Raw genomic sequence first — 17,882 nt, 5'->3', positions numbered from 1 at the left:
TCATACTAAGATATATTACACAAGGTAGTAGAAAATACATTTCACCTTTGTTTAGTGATCACATTAAAAAAGACAGATTTGATGTATTGTATATTAAAAAGGCCATGTACAATTGAATATGTTCTGGAAGATGTGTTATTCCACAGCAAACATAGGTTGTTTAATCATTTTCTCCCAAGGTTAATGTTGTCTTGAGTACACATATTTTGATAGAAGAGCTTCAGATGGTATTACTGCATTTACCTGGTGATTCCTCTCCAAGCCCCTGGCCCTCCTTATGCCTGTTACAAAAAAATTGATATTTCCCGACTGAAAATATTTCTGAAAGTATTGAATGAGTGAATGATTACTAGATGAATTGTTGTTAATAATATTTGTTAAGGAGTTATGAGATTTATTCATAAAAAGAGGACAAAAAATGACTTTAGCAACTGGAGACAAATAATAACACAAATTAAAACATTTTAAGGTGTTACAATGTAAACTGAGCACAATACTTAATCATAAACTTTATGAAAAAGATTTTGGTGTAAAAGGAAGATCTGTTATGGCCACGTTAATACTAATTACAGCAATTATACGTAATACAGGAGTTGAACACACACACATATACACACACACGCACACACGCACACACACACACACACACACACACACACACACACACACACACACACACACACACACACACACACACACACACACACACACACACATAGGATGCCCCTTGAGCAGTCTGCTATTTTCTTTACCTATTTTCGCTATATTAGAAGAAATTATGAATAAGTATGGGATGACCAGGATCCGAACTGATCAGGAATCTTTTTCCCCTTTGTTTATTTGTGCAGATGATATATGTCTCTTAGTTAATTCTAAATTTTAACTTTACAATTTTTTGTGGAGAGCAATTCAATCAGAAGTTTAATCAAATTCAATGGTTTCTTAATCTAGATTAATGTATAGGTGTTGGTTCTTTACTATGTTTTATAGGTATACCATTCTCACAGCAAGAAGTAAATATATTGGTAATAAAGTCTGGAAACCGAGTCATTGTGTAACAGCAATGGGATTCACCCCATAAGGACATCAAAGACATTGTTCAAAAATGTTTAAATTATCATTTAAAAAGAAACTATATATGTTGCACTCGTGGATTTTGGCTAAATTAAAATTCTTTGATAATATTTTTCCTTTAAAAAATATTATTGCAGCTGTTTTTTTTTTTTTTTTTAGGTAATAGATTGAATCCACCCAAGAGAAACATTTTATATTGTAAAACAGAAGACTTAGGTCTAGGGCTCATTAATTCCTTTGGTTTATTTAGCTTCCGTTCTTCTCCATTATGTGCCTGTGAAATGATATAACAGGACAAATGATTTTAATGGACACATTTTATGGATGAATTATACAGAGGTGTAGAAAAATTTACTGTGAGGAAAGACAACATTTTGTTTACATGTTTTCTACTTCAATTTTGATGGGGGAGGGGGGGCTGGAAGAATTTGATGGATGCCTGAATCATTTCTCCCACTCAGCCCAGGCAGCAAATTATCATTGTTTATAAAATAGTTACCCTCTACTGAGTTGATATACAGTGATAAACAGCCTACTGACTGGAATGAATTTACAGGATGCGCTGAAACTTTACGGAGTAGGTCAGTAAAAAAGATGATATTGAGAATGACATTCGGAGAATCTATGTCCATATAAAAGGAGTGTTGGACTCTGTTACATAGGAATCTGCAGTCATTCATTGATTTTATTCTCAGAATGTAATCCCGCTGCCTAATTTTCTTAATCCAGCAGTAATGGGGATGGGAACACCTTGACAGTGCTAGAGAGGCAGCAGGCATGTGTTTTCAGTGTTGCAGTTTGCAAGAACCAGAGACTGGGTGATACAGTTTAACTGCAAGAACAAAGGAATGCAATGAAAAAAATACACATCACACTTCTTGGCAGACTATTCATCCCATCTATATAAACTTAGACAAACTATGTTGCCTTATAAGAGAACATTCATTGAGTTCACTTATAAGACAGCTTTGATCTACCCTTCCATACTAATAGCAGATAAGGGAGCAGCGTACAGTGGAATAGACTGCAGAAAGCTGACTGTTATATACTGGGGGGCAAATCACAGTTAAATGGGAGTGATGAATTGTCACACAATATGTACCAAAGACAAGCATTTCCTTTCTAAGCAACCGAACTTCAGCTAGAAAAAATAACTTCATTGTACAAAGGAAGGAAAACACAGAGGAGACCTCCAATGGAGAATAGATCCATCCATGTACTAAGAAAAAAGATGGACAAAATGGTTCACAAGGATTTGACAACCAGAGACAGTGCTAAACCCTCAAGGGTCAATTCAGGAAAGAGTGCTGATCAATGGGAACAGGAAGAGTTTCAAAGATGGAGTAGCAAGGTCTGAGGGGGTCATAGAAGTCACATGTGCTTGACATATCCCTTTGAAAAAACAGTGCATCCAATACATACATACATATACATACATACATACATACATGCCTACAAATGTTTCAAGCACGGGCATTAATGCCCTTCTAGCTTGCCAATATACCAAAACACTTGTTCCCATAATAAATGTCCAGGCTGTTCATAAAAATATCTAAACTAGTACTTGCTTTAATGTAATTTGGTAGTCTGTTCCATACAGCTACTCTGTCAGAGAACCAATTAGTAACTTCTCATTCCTATAGAATCTGCTACATAGGTTGTCTGATGATTCTCTAGTACTTTTTGATAACCCCAAACATTCCCAGAGGTAGTTGTCCCTAAATGCCCTGTATACCCAAATAAGATCTCCTCTTATATATCTGTAAGACACACTTTACAAGTTCAGATATTTTAGTCCTTCGTAATAACTTACATTTTCACATCCATGGATGCCCTTGGTATATTTCCACTGTACTCTTTCAGGTTTATTCATGCTTGTTTTCCTATAGGGTTTCCATATTGTTATCCCATACTCAAGTTTGGGTCTAATGTAGCTAACAAACAATGACTTCATTATGTCTGATTTCCTAGACTTTATAAATCTTTTTTATACAACCGATAGTTCTATAACTATCATTAGTCAATTGGTTGATATGATTAGAAAAACTCATAGCTGAATCTACCCATATACCAGGTCCTTAAATGAGACTACAGATTCAATCACTTGTGCTGTATTAAATATTCACCTTTCAGTTTATGTCTCCCAAATCTCATATGCTTATTTTTTGATGTATTTATCAGCATATTATTCTCCTGTGCCCATATGGTCAATTTAGTCAAATTATTTTGCAGTCATGCCTTAACTTTAACACTTGTAATCAGTTTAACCAATTTTAGGTCATCAGCATATAGACTGTAGAACACCTCAGATGAAAAAGTAAGGTCTGAAAGATACAATCTAAACAAGTAAGGGCCTAGTACAGAGCCCTGTGGGACACCTTGACTGTAACCAAGGATTTCACCTGTCCAGTTGCTGTACGATACTTGTCATGTCCTATTTGTAAGCCATGCAACTATCCATCTTATCAATAGTACATCAATACCTAGTTGTACTAATTTATTGATCAGTGTTATGTGCATGACTCTGTCAAATACTGAAGTTAAATCTATATAAATCACATCACAGCACAATTTTTCATTCATAGCTGTTATTATATTGTTATAGAACATCATGTTACAGGTGGTAATAGATCTATTTTCAACATATGCATGCTGATATATGGTTTCAAGTCCCAAACTATCCAGTTCTGACAATAACTTATCCAGTATTACCTTCTCCATTATTTTTCCACAACATGAAAGTAGACTTAAGGGTCTATATGATTCTGGGCTTGTCCTACTCCCCTTTCACTTAAAGACAGGTTTAATAAGTGCATGTCTCCAATCTTGAGGAATTTCCCCATATTTATATGACCTAGTGAATAATAGATATAATAGTACTGTAAGTTTTTGCTTTTCTCAGGTCATGGATACTTATTCCGTCTCCTCCCTGTGCTCTGTTTGGATCCAGTTTGCACAGTTCTTTTTCAATATAATCTAATTTGATTCCAGTATCTGGGGTTACCTGGATGTCACTAGGACAACTTACCACCCCTTTTGTGAAGCCAAACTGTTTTGCATAGGATTTTGTAAATATATCTATAATCTGTTGTGTCTGAAAATAAATTTTGAATCTGCACACAGTTTATCAATTTGTGTATCTTTACTCCTTCCACATCTTATGTATCTCTAAAAAGGTTTCCTATTATGCTCAATATCTTTATATGAATTTTCTTCAAATTTTCATTATCTTGTCTAACACTATGCTTAATCTGTTTGTCCAGCTTGATTATTTCAGTTTTCAAAGCTGTAGTTCGACTTCTCTTCCATTTCTTATATTTTTTTGTCTCTCACCTTAATCAGGTATCTTGTTCTTATGGAAATATACCCCCTTGATGCTGCGTACCTAGATCCTGATGTCAAACATTTTTTTGACTTTTTGCACACAAACAATTTTGCTTTCAAAACTTTTCACATTCCGTCTGCAGTTTTTCCACCGAACACCTCACTTCAGTTAGTTTTATATAGTAACTGTTTTGTTTCCCTATAAACTGTAATTAATATTCGGTGCATTGGCTTAGATTTCAGTTTGGCAGAATTATCTAGCAACAAATTAACCTTAATAACCCAATGATCATCGCACATCAATGGTGGTAAAACTTGACTTAAAGTTACAGTAATGGTAAAGCTTGATCTGAGATTTTCTTTGCATCTTCATATTTAGAGGATGAATGGTCAGAGGGCCTAAGAAGGTTGGACAGGAGTAACACATATGGATGACTTTAGCTCTCTAAATTTCTGAAGTTATTGTTTAGGCTACTGTTAGCCGGTGGACCTGATGGTCAGGTCTTAGCCCCCCCCCCTTTTTCTTCTTTCAGGTGCATTGTGATGAAGGAGGTGGGAGGGGACTGTATAGACAGTGACCTGTAAGTTCTCATTGAATCAGTGAAAAGCACTACAGGAATAGTGTATATATATATATATATATATATATATGTATATACATATATAGGTCCACTTTCAAATCTCAGAATACTGAAATGTCGAATTTCAGTATTTCAAGACAAAAATAATAAAAGTGCAGTTATTTGAAACTGAATTTTATCAAATGTTAGGTTTATGAATTTGCGGTAGTTGTGTGTGGTGTGTAGTCTAGAGTGTGCTGTCTCTTTAAGGTATAGTGTATTCTGAGGTTAAGGAAATAGGTAGGTTTGTGTTTTGTAAGGGTTTTGGGTAAAAGTTTTCATTTTTTAAATTGTTTGGGAAGTTTTAGGAGTAGGTTGGGGTAGGTAGGTGAGAGTGTGTGTAAGTGTTGATTTTTGTACATGTGTAGTGTGTGTGTGTGTGTGTGTGTGTGTGTGTGTGTGTGTGTGTGTGTGTGTGTGTGTGTGCGTGTGTTTCTCACAGGTGTACATGTGAAAGTGTGCAGTGGAAGTGTAGGCTGCATAGCAGTGGGTTTTTGTGTTGTTTGTGGTAGTGCACCCTCAGAGTTGGTCTATATAAGTATAGGGGCTGTGGAGGTTGCAGCCCCCCACATGGGGCTTGACCCCTGCTTATATGTAGATTTATTGTTGTGTTTTTGTGTGTGTGTTATATTGGCTTATTATGGTGTAGGGTAGATGGTTGTGTTTGTGGTTTTGTTTGTGTGGTGGATGGTGTATTAAAAAACAGTGTCACATACTGACGATTTGGTATTATGAATTTTCAGTATTGTGGCATTCATTTTTTTTTTACTTTTTTGTAGTACTGGATTTTAATCATTCTCGTCTTGAAATACTGAAATCTGATATTTCAGTATTTTGAGATCTGAAAGTGGACCCATATACTCACACACACACACACACACACACACACACACACACACACACACACACACATATATATATATATATATATATATATATATATATATATATATATATATATGTATATATATATATATATATATCAAACAGAAACTAGCCAACCCTTAAGGTAGGTAGAAGTTGGTGTCTGTCCATCTATGGTCCAAACCACAGAGATGGGTTGAGCATTGGCCTGTTGGTATGAGTCTTTGGGTCTTGCTTGCTATTGCAAAGGAATTCTTGTTGTTAGCAGAAAAAATCTCAGGAGAGCATTAAACTCTTTAGAATATCTTTATTTCTGTAAAGGTAGATAAATGCCCGTATGAGAATTTTACAGGTATATAAACATTTAATATGGGCATGCCCTAGACAAGAGCTGCTGACAGGTGTGTTTTTACATGAGTGGAAGGGCCTAGGGTGGGTGGGGGCAATTACCATAGGGACTGCCCCGTCCATCTGTCCTATTCCATTAACACTTTAAGCACCAAAAGAGTCCATCCAATTATATTAAAGTTTAAAAAGCAATGCAAGATTAAACAACACCGTCAGATTATAAGAATGTCAACAGTAAATATCACTAAAACAATGGTTGAAAAACAGTTCCAGAGATTTATTTTAAAAATCAAATTATTGAATTTGATAGTAAGATTCTGCTGTGCTTTTGCCATGGCTTTGTCAGGTCTACCTCAAGTACATCTGATATCTGTCTAATGGGTAATCATGGGAGCCTGTGTGTAGTGAATCAGTTGTAATTTGCCTGAGATGATAACCATCTGTGTTACCTCAGAGTAGGTTTTGTGCAAGACTAAAAACATAAACTAAATAAAAACCAAATAAAATGTGTAACATCTGTCTATATGCTGTCCTGTTAGTATGTCAAGGATGGCTACTGTTTTTTCTGAGGAGCTGGAAGGGTCTGTTCTTAAAGAGTGGAGGAGTTTTATGGTCTTGTAGTTCGCCTGAAATCAGGGGCCATGTATCAGCTTCCTAAATTTTTATGCTGAGTTGCAATAGTCTTAAAATCATTATTAGTTTGTGAAAACTATTGAACATATTAAACCTTCAAAGATTAAAAGTATTTACATGGAGAAAAACTTGGCCACGTGGCCAGATGTAATGGGCTGCATTTTCAGCTCATGGTCTGATTTGGAGGGATCTATTTTTGTGCCTATCTGGAGGGTTGGTGATCATGTCTGGAACTTGGTTTTGCACTGAGCATTTTGTCCCAAATGAGCACTTCTCCGGGGGTATCCAGTCACTTGGTACTCTGTCCATGGGCCTGGTTTCAAGTGTTGGGGGTTGGATTTAAAGGGGATTGTTGTCAAAACCTTTTGTGGATATAGGAAAAAAAAAACCTTATTCCTCCTGAGGGATGAGCCATGTCAGTACCAATGGATTTCAAGTCATGATCCCTATGTTACCCATCATGTCTTAACTTGCCCACATTTCCAGAGTACATTTGTTCGCTATAAATATGATAGTGGTCCAACTGGAGGGAAACGTGAACTGGGAGATTGTGTTATATTAGCCAAAAGTGAACCAATTGCAAACAAAATGAGGTTAAACATGATAAACTAACCAAAAAAAAAAATACTAAATGAAAAGGAGTATTTTCATGGCAAACAAACTCATCTGTGTGGCCAGATGTAGTGGGGCCGCATTTTCAGCTCATGGGCCTAGGGTAACTCTAATGCTAGATAGAGACCAATTCTCCAAGTCTGATTTGGAGGAATTCTTAATTATGATTTCCTGGTAGGCTGGTGGTAATGTATGGACCTTGGGTTAACTCTAAGCCTTTAGTCCTGTCTGGGGGTAGCTAGTCACATGGTACCCTGCTCATGGACCTGGTTTTGTGTGTCGAGTATTGGATTTAATTTCCCATACCTCTTGTGGATATAAAAACATTATTATTCCTGTGGGATGGGCCAGGCTATTACCATGACCACCCGGTTCCTGTCAGGAACATCCTAACTCTGGGTAGCTCTATTCAGTTACTTTATATATATATATATATATATATATATATATATATATATATATATACACACACACACACACACACACACACACACACACACACACATATATATATATCTATATCTATATATATATCTATATATATATATATATATATATATATATATATATATATATATATATATATATATATATATATATATACACACACACACACACACACACACACACACCTATATATATATATATATATATATATATATATATATATATATACTTTTTTTATACTGAATTTGTGTTTCCACTGTGATATTATTCAGTCTTGATATCAAATGTGCATGCTCATGAGTACTAGTGGTTTCTCTGCCTTTTCTTAACATGATGTTATAGTATTTAGGGTGCCTAACCTTCATATACCTGCATGATTGATTTTAATATTTCTGAACTGTCAGAGTTGGAGGTGTGTTCATTTTCTTTCTCTAACAGCCCCACCCATCACTCTGTTCTCTTATGCATTCCCTACATACCTAAGTTATAAATGTTCCAGATACACCAATTAGGAACATGCAGACTAGACAAAACTAATCCTATATCCTGCTCTCTCACTTAACACCACTATATTCCTGTATAATAATATTAATATCTCCCTCCTGCATAAGACTTTATAACTTACTTCTCAACTATACACTTCAAACTGTCTATTGAACTCTGCAAATCATTCTGTATTAAACTATAAGAACTTTTTTTACAATGTTTTCCTTTCTGCTGTAATAATTTAGCAACCAGAACTGTATAGACTTATACTTGCTGATATAAACCCTTTACTGTTTATACCTGTCTTGTAACTTTGTTTAACTGAGAAATGCAACTGTTGTTTAAGAACTGTCTAAAATTCACTAGTTAATATAAATGTACTGTGATGGAGCTTCACTTCCTGGGATTTTGCTGAAAATGTGCTCTGTCCAGTTGAACTTTCCCTGTCAACAAAGACAAATAAATACTAAATAAGTGCAACACAATTAATATAGTTGCTAGAGCTACACCACAAATGTCAAAGTTTATACTGCTAGTATGTTTTATTCTGAAATGCTTCTAATGTCTGTACTGTTTTTTATTTTATTGGACCAGACATTAATGGTATAAAATGTTTTCTTTATGTATGATGCAAGAGATTGTTGTTTTTTATTTTTTTTGATAGAGCTAATTATGGTCAATAGGTGCTTAATTTATTTTATTTATTTTATTTTATTTCCAGTTTGATTACCGGGGAAGTCCACTGGGCCAGAACGTGCCCATTTTCAGTGGAGGCCTGGGGAGAAAAGCTCCAAAAGCAATGCGAATACAATCTAAGTTACATAGTGTTGAAGGTAAAAAAAAAATACATGTGTAATTACATTCATACAGTTAGTAAAAAGCAAATGCACACAGTATACCTCAAAAACATCATTAAGGAAGGTAGATAAAATAGATTTTCAGTAGTTTCCCTTCAGAGCAGCAAGTTTCAACTGTCTGTAATGAAGAGATCTGAGGTTACATGATATTTACAATATTTACATACAAGGAGTAGAGAGAGAGAATTACTTAAACTGAGAAGTAGCTTTAGTTTGATTTAGTAGCAATGGAAGAATAATAGTTTTAGGGTAGTGTGAAGTGAAAGGATATAGAGGGTTCATAAGGGTAGTTATTTAAATTTAAGTGGGATGAAAGCAGGAACACTTATGTTTAGAGGACAGGTAAGAGAAAAGTTGGGTTTTGAAGGATTCAGAGTTAGATGTTGTTCTAAGTGAAGGAGGGAGAGAGTTCCATTTCCTGCCAAGAGAGAAGGAGAGAAGGAGTTGGCCAGCAGGGCGATTGGGTTTGTGGATGGCGATTACATTTTGGTAATACCAGAGGGTAACAATGCTCCTTATTAGTTCTAATAGAGTTAATTCATTGCCTGGGAGGAAGGAGGGATTCTTCTATAATCTCGCAGGGGTCCATCTAACTTTCTGTCAGCAACCAGTGACTCTTTATCTGGGTATAGGCATTGCTCGGTGCCCAAGGAAAAATTTCCTAGTCCTGGTGAGAATCCCTGTCTATCTTAATGGGGAGAATACAGCTCAGCAATACAGGTTAGTGCAAGGACAGCCCCAGTTGTGGTTAGCCACCTCTGATCCCAACTTGATTGTAAAACTGTTGTCTTGGAATGTGTGTGGAGGGGTGAGGTCGCACTTTATTCATAAAACTAGAATAAAGCAGAGAATTAGAAAAGAAAGGCTCCATATAGTTTGCCTACAAGAAACACAAGTTAAGAAAAAAGGAAGCAGTTGAATTTAGGGCAAGGAATTTCCAAACATTAAATGCAGATCATAGACTAGGAGTGGAAGAGAGGGGAATTTTGCTTATGTTTGATACCTCCCCAGGAATAGTGACATACCGGGTACACAGAGGGTTAGGGTTCATTAGTTGATATGGGAAGGATCTGTGAACATTGAGTACTGGACTGTAGGGAACATATATGCCCCAAATGAAGATGGCAAGAATTGTTTTGCCAAGTTTCTTAGAACTGAGCAGTCTAGGTTTAGCCTTTTACTGGGGCAGGATTTTAATTTGATATTCAATGATTCTAGGAAAGAAATATCACAAATAATGCCAGTCTGTTTTAAAGTCATGGATGTCTTCTTCTAGTGAAGGTCCTCATTTCACAAGGGTTTTTGCATATTCATCACCCCACATGGAATCAAATGTTGATCCAGGTCCAAAGGAAAATAACAGACCATGACCATATCAGCCAGCTATTAGACCAAGAAACAGATCTGTTAACAGCCATTAACCTTTTGTAGCACTCTAAAGCACAGAAATAGCTTCTCAAAAAGGGCAATTGTGGTGGCTGGGACAGGATGGAGACACAAAATCCATTTCATGTTCTTTAGACAACATGATCAATGGCCATCCATTGCAACGATCACTGGTACCGAGGAGAGGGATTATTACAGGGAAGAACAATTTACGACAGGCACTCAGAGATTTTGCTCTTCTTTATACTGTCAGGTCCAGGGAGTGAAGTTTAGTACATGGAACTTCCTGGCATATCTGACCATGCGATTAGACCCCTGGAATGCAAAAATTTAAATAGGCCAATAGAATATAAAGAAGTAACAAAAGCACTCCCTTGATCAGTTCCAACAAAGCATTGAGCATTGATGACTACCCATACCCTGGGTCAGGTGCTGGTGAAGATGTTTATTTCATAAGGGTTTTTGTATACTCATCACCCCAAATAGAATCAGGCGATCATAATGGAAATCCCTAAGATCAGTGAAGTCTTGCCTGCAGTACAGAACTTTAGACTTATATCCATTATCAACATTGATTTAAACATTTGTGCTAAGATACTGGTAATGAGGTTGGATGACCTTCTTCCATACCTTATTCAGAATGGGCAGAATCTGGACAAAGCCATAAATAATGGACAAACAAAGGCCCAAAATAGGGACAATTCTAAAATAGTGCTCTTACAACGTTAGAAAGTTAATAGAATTACAGGTTTTACCATGGATTTTCTGAAAGGTATGAAGTCTGAAACTCAAATATCTATCATTTTCTGACTTCAGTCCACAATTATTTGCCAGCGATTTGTCAAAAAAACTGAAATTTTATGAGCAACAGACCAAAAATATGAGGCAAAAATCTGGACATTATGTGAAAATCTGGACAGTTGCAAGGTATGAGGGCACAGATATAGGTCCTAATTGGGTAATGACAGGAATAGTGTTGTTCAACATTAAGACAGCCTTCAGCATGGTAAGGTCAAGGTTCTTGTTTAAGGTATTGCAACATAGGAATTGTCAGACTCATTTTAAGAATTGGGTCAAAGGTCTGTATTGTAACCCAAGTTGCAGAGTAATGGTCAGTTGGTGCCTTTCATAAATGGGAAAGATAGGCAGAGGAACTAGGCAAGGATGCCCTGTATCTCCAGGGCTATTCTTGCTAGTGATGGTGGAATTAGCACATCAGATTAGACTAGCATTAGAGAGCCAAGAAGCACAGAATGGAACTGTGGCCTCTTTTTTGCTATTCACTAATGACTGTGTCTTTATTCACGAGTCACCAAAGGTAATAGGGAAAGTGATGGACATTTTTACTCTGTTTGCGAAAGTCACAGACCTGAAATGTAACTTCTCTAATTTAGTGGTGGTCAGGAATGGTAAACGGGACTATGAACTGGATAGCACAGGGATTCCAGCAGTCAAGATGACTAAAAACCTTGGATTAAAATTGGGAGGAACACATAGCAACTTAGAGGAGCAGGTCGGTAAATTAAGGGTCTCCTTGCCTAGAGTTAACAACTTCAGCTTCTTAACCATGGAAATATGAGCAGTGCAGGTAATGCTGATAGCTCATATCTAAATCTGATTAAAAAAACCCTAATGTCAGCACACCTTGGACTAGAATACCTGCAGAACTTAATTTTAAGTTTGGGGAGTAAATGGGAGAAGGACATGAGCATCTATAGCTTATATCCCAACACCTTTTGGAGGGCTGGGCCTCCCTTATCTTGTCAGTCATACTGTAGCCATTTGGCTATGTCAAATAATAAAATAATCTTGTATTAAAAAGGAAGAGGTGGCATTGAATATGAAAGAATATTATTCCCATGTTCCACAAGACTTTTCTACACAGCTCTACAATGAAAGTGTAGTGGTAAGCAGCATGGAATGGGGAAGGGACCTCCAAGTCTTATATGGCACCACCATAGAATAAGAGCTCTAATCAGCAAGCCAGTGTCAGAGCACTGGATGGGGAAAGGGGGCCTGGCTATGGGATCAGATTTTATAGAGCAAAACTAGTACCAAGATTAAGATCATTAGTGCAATAAGTGTAGAATCTGGAGTGGGTGAAAAGGAATGGTTTACATATTGGCAGATAAGCCATATATGGATGAAACACACAACCATAGCAGAGGTAGCAAACTTGGTACTTTTAAGGAAAACTGGAGAAGTGTCAGCAAAGGAATAGCAGGTGTCATCTGAAAAGAGTTATAGGAGAGGACAGTTACAGCTTTTGACAGCCTGATGATGACAAGCTGTAGGAGGCAGGAATAATTACTTTACCAGTGCAGAATGGGAACATGTGAGGCACGTATCACAAAGATTCAGGCACTGGCCCAAATATCAGAACTAGCATTTGTATATTATATTTTTGGTATCTGCCCTCATATAGACAGCTTAGATTCAACATGAAACCAGAAGTTGATGTCGGAGTTGTGGACAATGCAGGGTTAATAACATTTACATGTTTTAGAACTGCCCAAAAATTAGTACATATTGGAAAATTCTAGTGTAAAATATAGAGGAAGTCTTCAGTGTAGCAGTTCCACTAGATTGGGATTTCTGGGTTTTTGTTATAGTTCTCAAAGTTCAGCTCCACTTCCTGTTGTTATTACAGGTTTGTTTGATCCTGGAGTACTGAAATTCCTGTCTGCTAAACAGTGAAAGTGGATGCAGAAAACAAGTAATAAAAAATTTGAACTGTTGTTTTGTAAGAAGTTGAATGTTTTATCTCCTTTTAAAAGTAGTGGATGAAAGGATTCCATTCCAAGACATTGACAAATGTTTCTTGAAAAGTATAGGTGGACAAGTCATCTGTGATTTCCTAACAGTGGCTTTTAATAATTGTCTTGAGTTTTAATATCTGCATCCCACTGTTTTTAGTATTTGTGTGAATTATATTTTGAAAATCTAGCATAGTCAAATAATGAGGATAAAGGGCATGTTCTTTTTTATAAGACAAATTGTTATTAAGTTAATACATTTACACTATATATAAAGGAAGGAAGAAATTCAACATCACATAATGTTATACAATGAAAGGAATACAATGAGTCATCAAGGTAATCTTATACAGGTAACACATTAAGAGTCTTGGTATTTTAATAGCAACATTTCAAGGTTATCCCAACCACTAAAAGTCTTAGTATGATATATAGGTCTTATTCTAATCACTTCTTTTTCAGCTTTACATAGTATTGCTGTTAAATTTCAAAAAAATTCTTTGAATGTAGGAACTGAGTTTGATTTCCAGTTTTTGTAATAACTTTTCTAGCAACTGCCAAGAGAGCCCAAAACATTGTTTTGCTGTTTGACTTTTACAGAAACAGCAAGTTGAACATTCATTAGTATTACTGAAATAGTTAAAGAAAACTGATCAGATGATAACCCCTTAAAAATATATCTATCGCTTCTCAATATACAATTAGCTTTTCACAGTCCGTAAACATGTGTGTCCAATCAGCTTTTGCATCTTTACTACATCTCCAACAAACTGAGGAAGGCGTTTTACTAAACTTAAAAATTTTATCGGGAGTAACAAACATTCTATGTATATATTTCCACATTAAAACGTTCCAGTATAAACTTGAAGTTTGACTAACTGATTTAAGTAACAAAGTTTTATTCTTACCATCTATTGAGTCACTCAGTCTACTACTACTATCTAAAAAGTTCCAGAATTTTGCATCAAAATTATTATTATTTATAATTAACTTATATAATTTGGACAAGCTTCCTTTGTAGGTCAATTTACCTTTGATAGCATTCATAAATTCATATAATGGGGAATAGTGTTCTGTTCCTCTTCGTCTACAAATTCATTGAATTTCTTACTGATGGATAACATTAACTGGGTAGCAGAGTCATCCAACTTACATTACTTCATTAAATATTCTGGTGGCTTAGCTTTTCCTTTTTCAAATAATAATCCATTCCTTTTTAGTAAATTCATTTTAACATTGTTCTGCATTTCCTTAAATCAACATGAGTGTGCAATGGGAAAACACATAAATTTCCATTTTGATATTAATGGAGTTTCAAAAGCATATTTCTTAACTGTTCTAAGAATTGGTTTTATATATGCATAGTCTAAAGACTGAAATGGATTTCCTTCTAAGATAAATTTTGTTAACCAGATGAAAGGGTTGTTACATATTTCTAATTTATCATATTTAATAAACTTATAATAATTTAGTATAATCTGCTCCTGGATGGCTTTCCACTGACTAGTGTAAGATGAATTTACCCAGAGTATAACAGAGTTAAAATTTGCAGGATTAGAATATGATTCTACATCTAGGAAGCTAATATGACCATACTCCCATACTTTTATATGATTTCTATAAGCAGTTCTTGGCTTTTTAGGATACCATAAGAATGAAGTTAACTTTTTTTCCATTTTCTTTAAAAGTTTTTTTGTTCGGTATAAAAGCTACTGAATGTAATTTATATATATGTATATGTATATATATATATATATATATATATATATATATATATATATATATATATATATATATATATATATATATATCTATATATACATATATAGGTTCAATGGTTCATAGGTGGGTACTAGGCTATGGCCCTGGAGCCTTTACAAGCCTAGCCAAAAAGGTACCCTGGCTTTTGCCACCCAAGAAAATTATTTTCCTGTGCCACTGTCTATAGCATTTTATATATATGTGTGTATATATATATATATATATATATATATATATATATATATATATATATATATATATATATATATATATATATATATATATATATATATATATATATATATATATATATATATATATATATATATATATATATATGTAATATATATATATGTGTGTGTGTGTGTGTGTGTGTGTGTGTATATATATATATATATATATATATATATATATATATATATATATATATATATATATATATATGTGTGTGTGTGTATATGGGTCTACTTCAGATGACTGAAAAACTGAAAGACTGAAAATTCAAAATACTGAATGATGGAATTTGCCCCTTCTCCACTGATGTGTGATCTTGGAGTTGGTATGTATAGTTAACAAGGGGTGTGGGGGGCACAATCCCTATATGAGGGATGCAGGGGCACTTGCCCTGCATTAATAATGTGTGAATATATTAAAAAACATATATAAAAATATATACATCATTCCTATATAGGAAGCTTCTACAAGCTAACATTTCTGAATGAAATTTTTGATGAATTTTTTTATATAATATTTAGAATTAAAACCTAGCACACTACACCCTTATTTTGTATATCACATCTATTTTTAACAAGTTTACTGCTTAGAGCTGTATTTATACCTGAGGTTAAATCTGCTTCAAGCATACTATCCAAGCATATTCCCTAGACTCCATTTAGTTATTTATATCACCACCCCTGCTACATTTGTATATATTTTTTATATATGCTGTCAATGTTTTTTAATGTATATGCTTTTATTTCCGCACTTGAAAACTTCATTTTGGCACTTGACAATTTTCTGCATATTGATTAATTGCCCTTGCATCGTTATTGGGGCTTGTGTAACATGTGATAACCATTGGCGTCTTTTAAATAGTGAACAGTGTATGAAGATTTTTACTTTTGCACTGAAGAAGGGTTCTATACCGAAAGCTTGCTTTGCACATTAAAAAGTTACTACTTGCGTTTCTAAGCCCGAGTTTTTTTTTTTGAGTTATTATACTTGCGGCTTAGTTTACTGCAATTTACAGTACGTTTGTTCACTTCTCTTCCTCAACCAATAACAAGACAGCTAATCAGGTTCTCACTAGCAACAGTCAGGCAAACTGTCATTGCTGTTCACTCCTCCAAGACAGCTGCAGTACATAATGTATATCATTTTAAATATGCTAATATCTTTCTACTGGGTCTTGACATATTTCTTCTCGAACACATGCAGATACCATATTGCGTCAAAGTAAAGAAATATATGTGTTTTAAGAATTAATGTGTCTGGAAGAACTGTTTATATTATTTATTTGCATTTCTTATTATTTGCTGACTGTAATAGAACAGTGATCATCCTGGACAATTTTTAGATTCATCCCTGGGATACAAAGTTACATTGCCCAGCAGACAAAGCTTCATGACACCTTATGTTCCTTAACCACTGATAAAATTGAGCAGAACTGCATAGAATCAGTGCTTTGGGTAACAAACTATCTATAAATTTCTTGCCTCAGAAAAAGGCAGGCTACAGCCCTTAGAATTAGGTATATTTTAGGAAAAACAGGATATAAAAAAATTATACTCTGATTACAAAACTCATATAAAAAAGGAAAAAAGAGGGAGGGTTTCCCTAGTGCAACAGAGACCTATTCAAACATTTACTATTATAGCAAGTTTACATACACAGCTGTGTTATGTTCATCATTAGATCAGTGTTGCAATAGCCTAAGTTACTTGGTTAGATCACCAGAACTTAGAATGATTGGGAGGAGAAACACGGATGAGGGTCCTGGAGGCACTAGAGAATAGCAAAATCTGCTCTGGACTTCAATATATCTAGTTTGTAATATATTACAAAAGTATGTAAAAAGGACCAAGTTATTCCTACAGTCCTCCCCTTAACAATAAACCATAGAAGAAGGCAAAGTCTTGCTGTGCCTTGACCCTGTCTGGAAGTGATTTGTTATGGTATGTATAACAAAAAGTAATACCATGAGACAAACATTTTTAAAATTGTCTGTTTTGACACAGGCTGTCCATTTTTCTTAGCTTCATAGAAAATGAACAGTTGATCATAACTCCTTAAAGTTTTATTTCTGTTAAAACAGTATCTGAGTAGTCTGCAGACAGGCAGTGTATGCAAAATGCTTTCCGCTTGTTTTTTGTTTTAATTTTCTGGAAAGAAGGCTGGCAGATTAATAGCTTGACTCAGAGTAAACTTTGGAATCAGGTTAGGCATACATAAAGTATTTATTCCCAAAATATATCCTATATTTATAAATAAAATATTTATTTATTTGTTTATTTGCATTTGTTTACTGGGGTAGTCCACTAGGCTGATATAAGCCCATTTTCAGTGGAGGTTGGGGAGAAAAGCTCCACAAATAACAAGAAAACATATACAGATACCTATGCATGGAGTAAATACGTATTGAGTGAGTGCAATTACAAGTTATTATATGAAAAGAGTTCATTATACAGTGAGTGAGTAAAAATTAAATGAGGTTG

Source organism: Protopterus annectens, chromosome 16.part0 (assembly GCF_019279795.1).
Source record: "Protopterus annectens isolate FY-2018-M chromosome 16.part0, PAN1.0, whole genome shotgun sequence".
NCBI lineage: Eukaryota > Metazoa > Chordata > Ceratodontiformes > Protopteridae > Protopterus > Protopterus annectens.
This window is presented reverse-complemented; position numbering follows the sequence as displayed.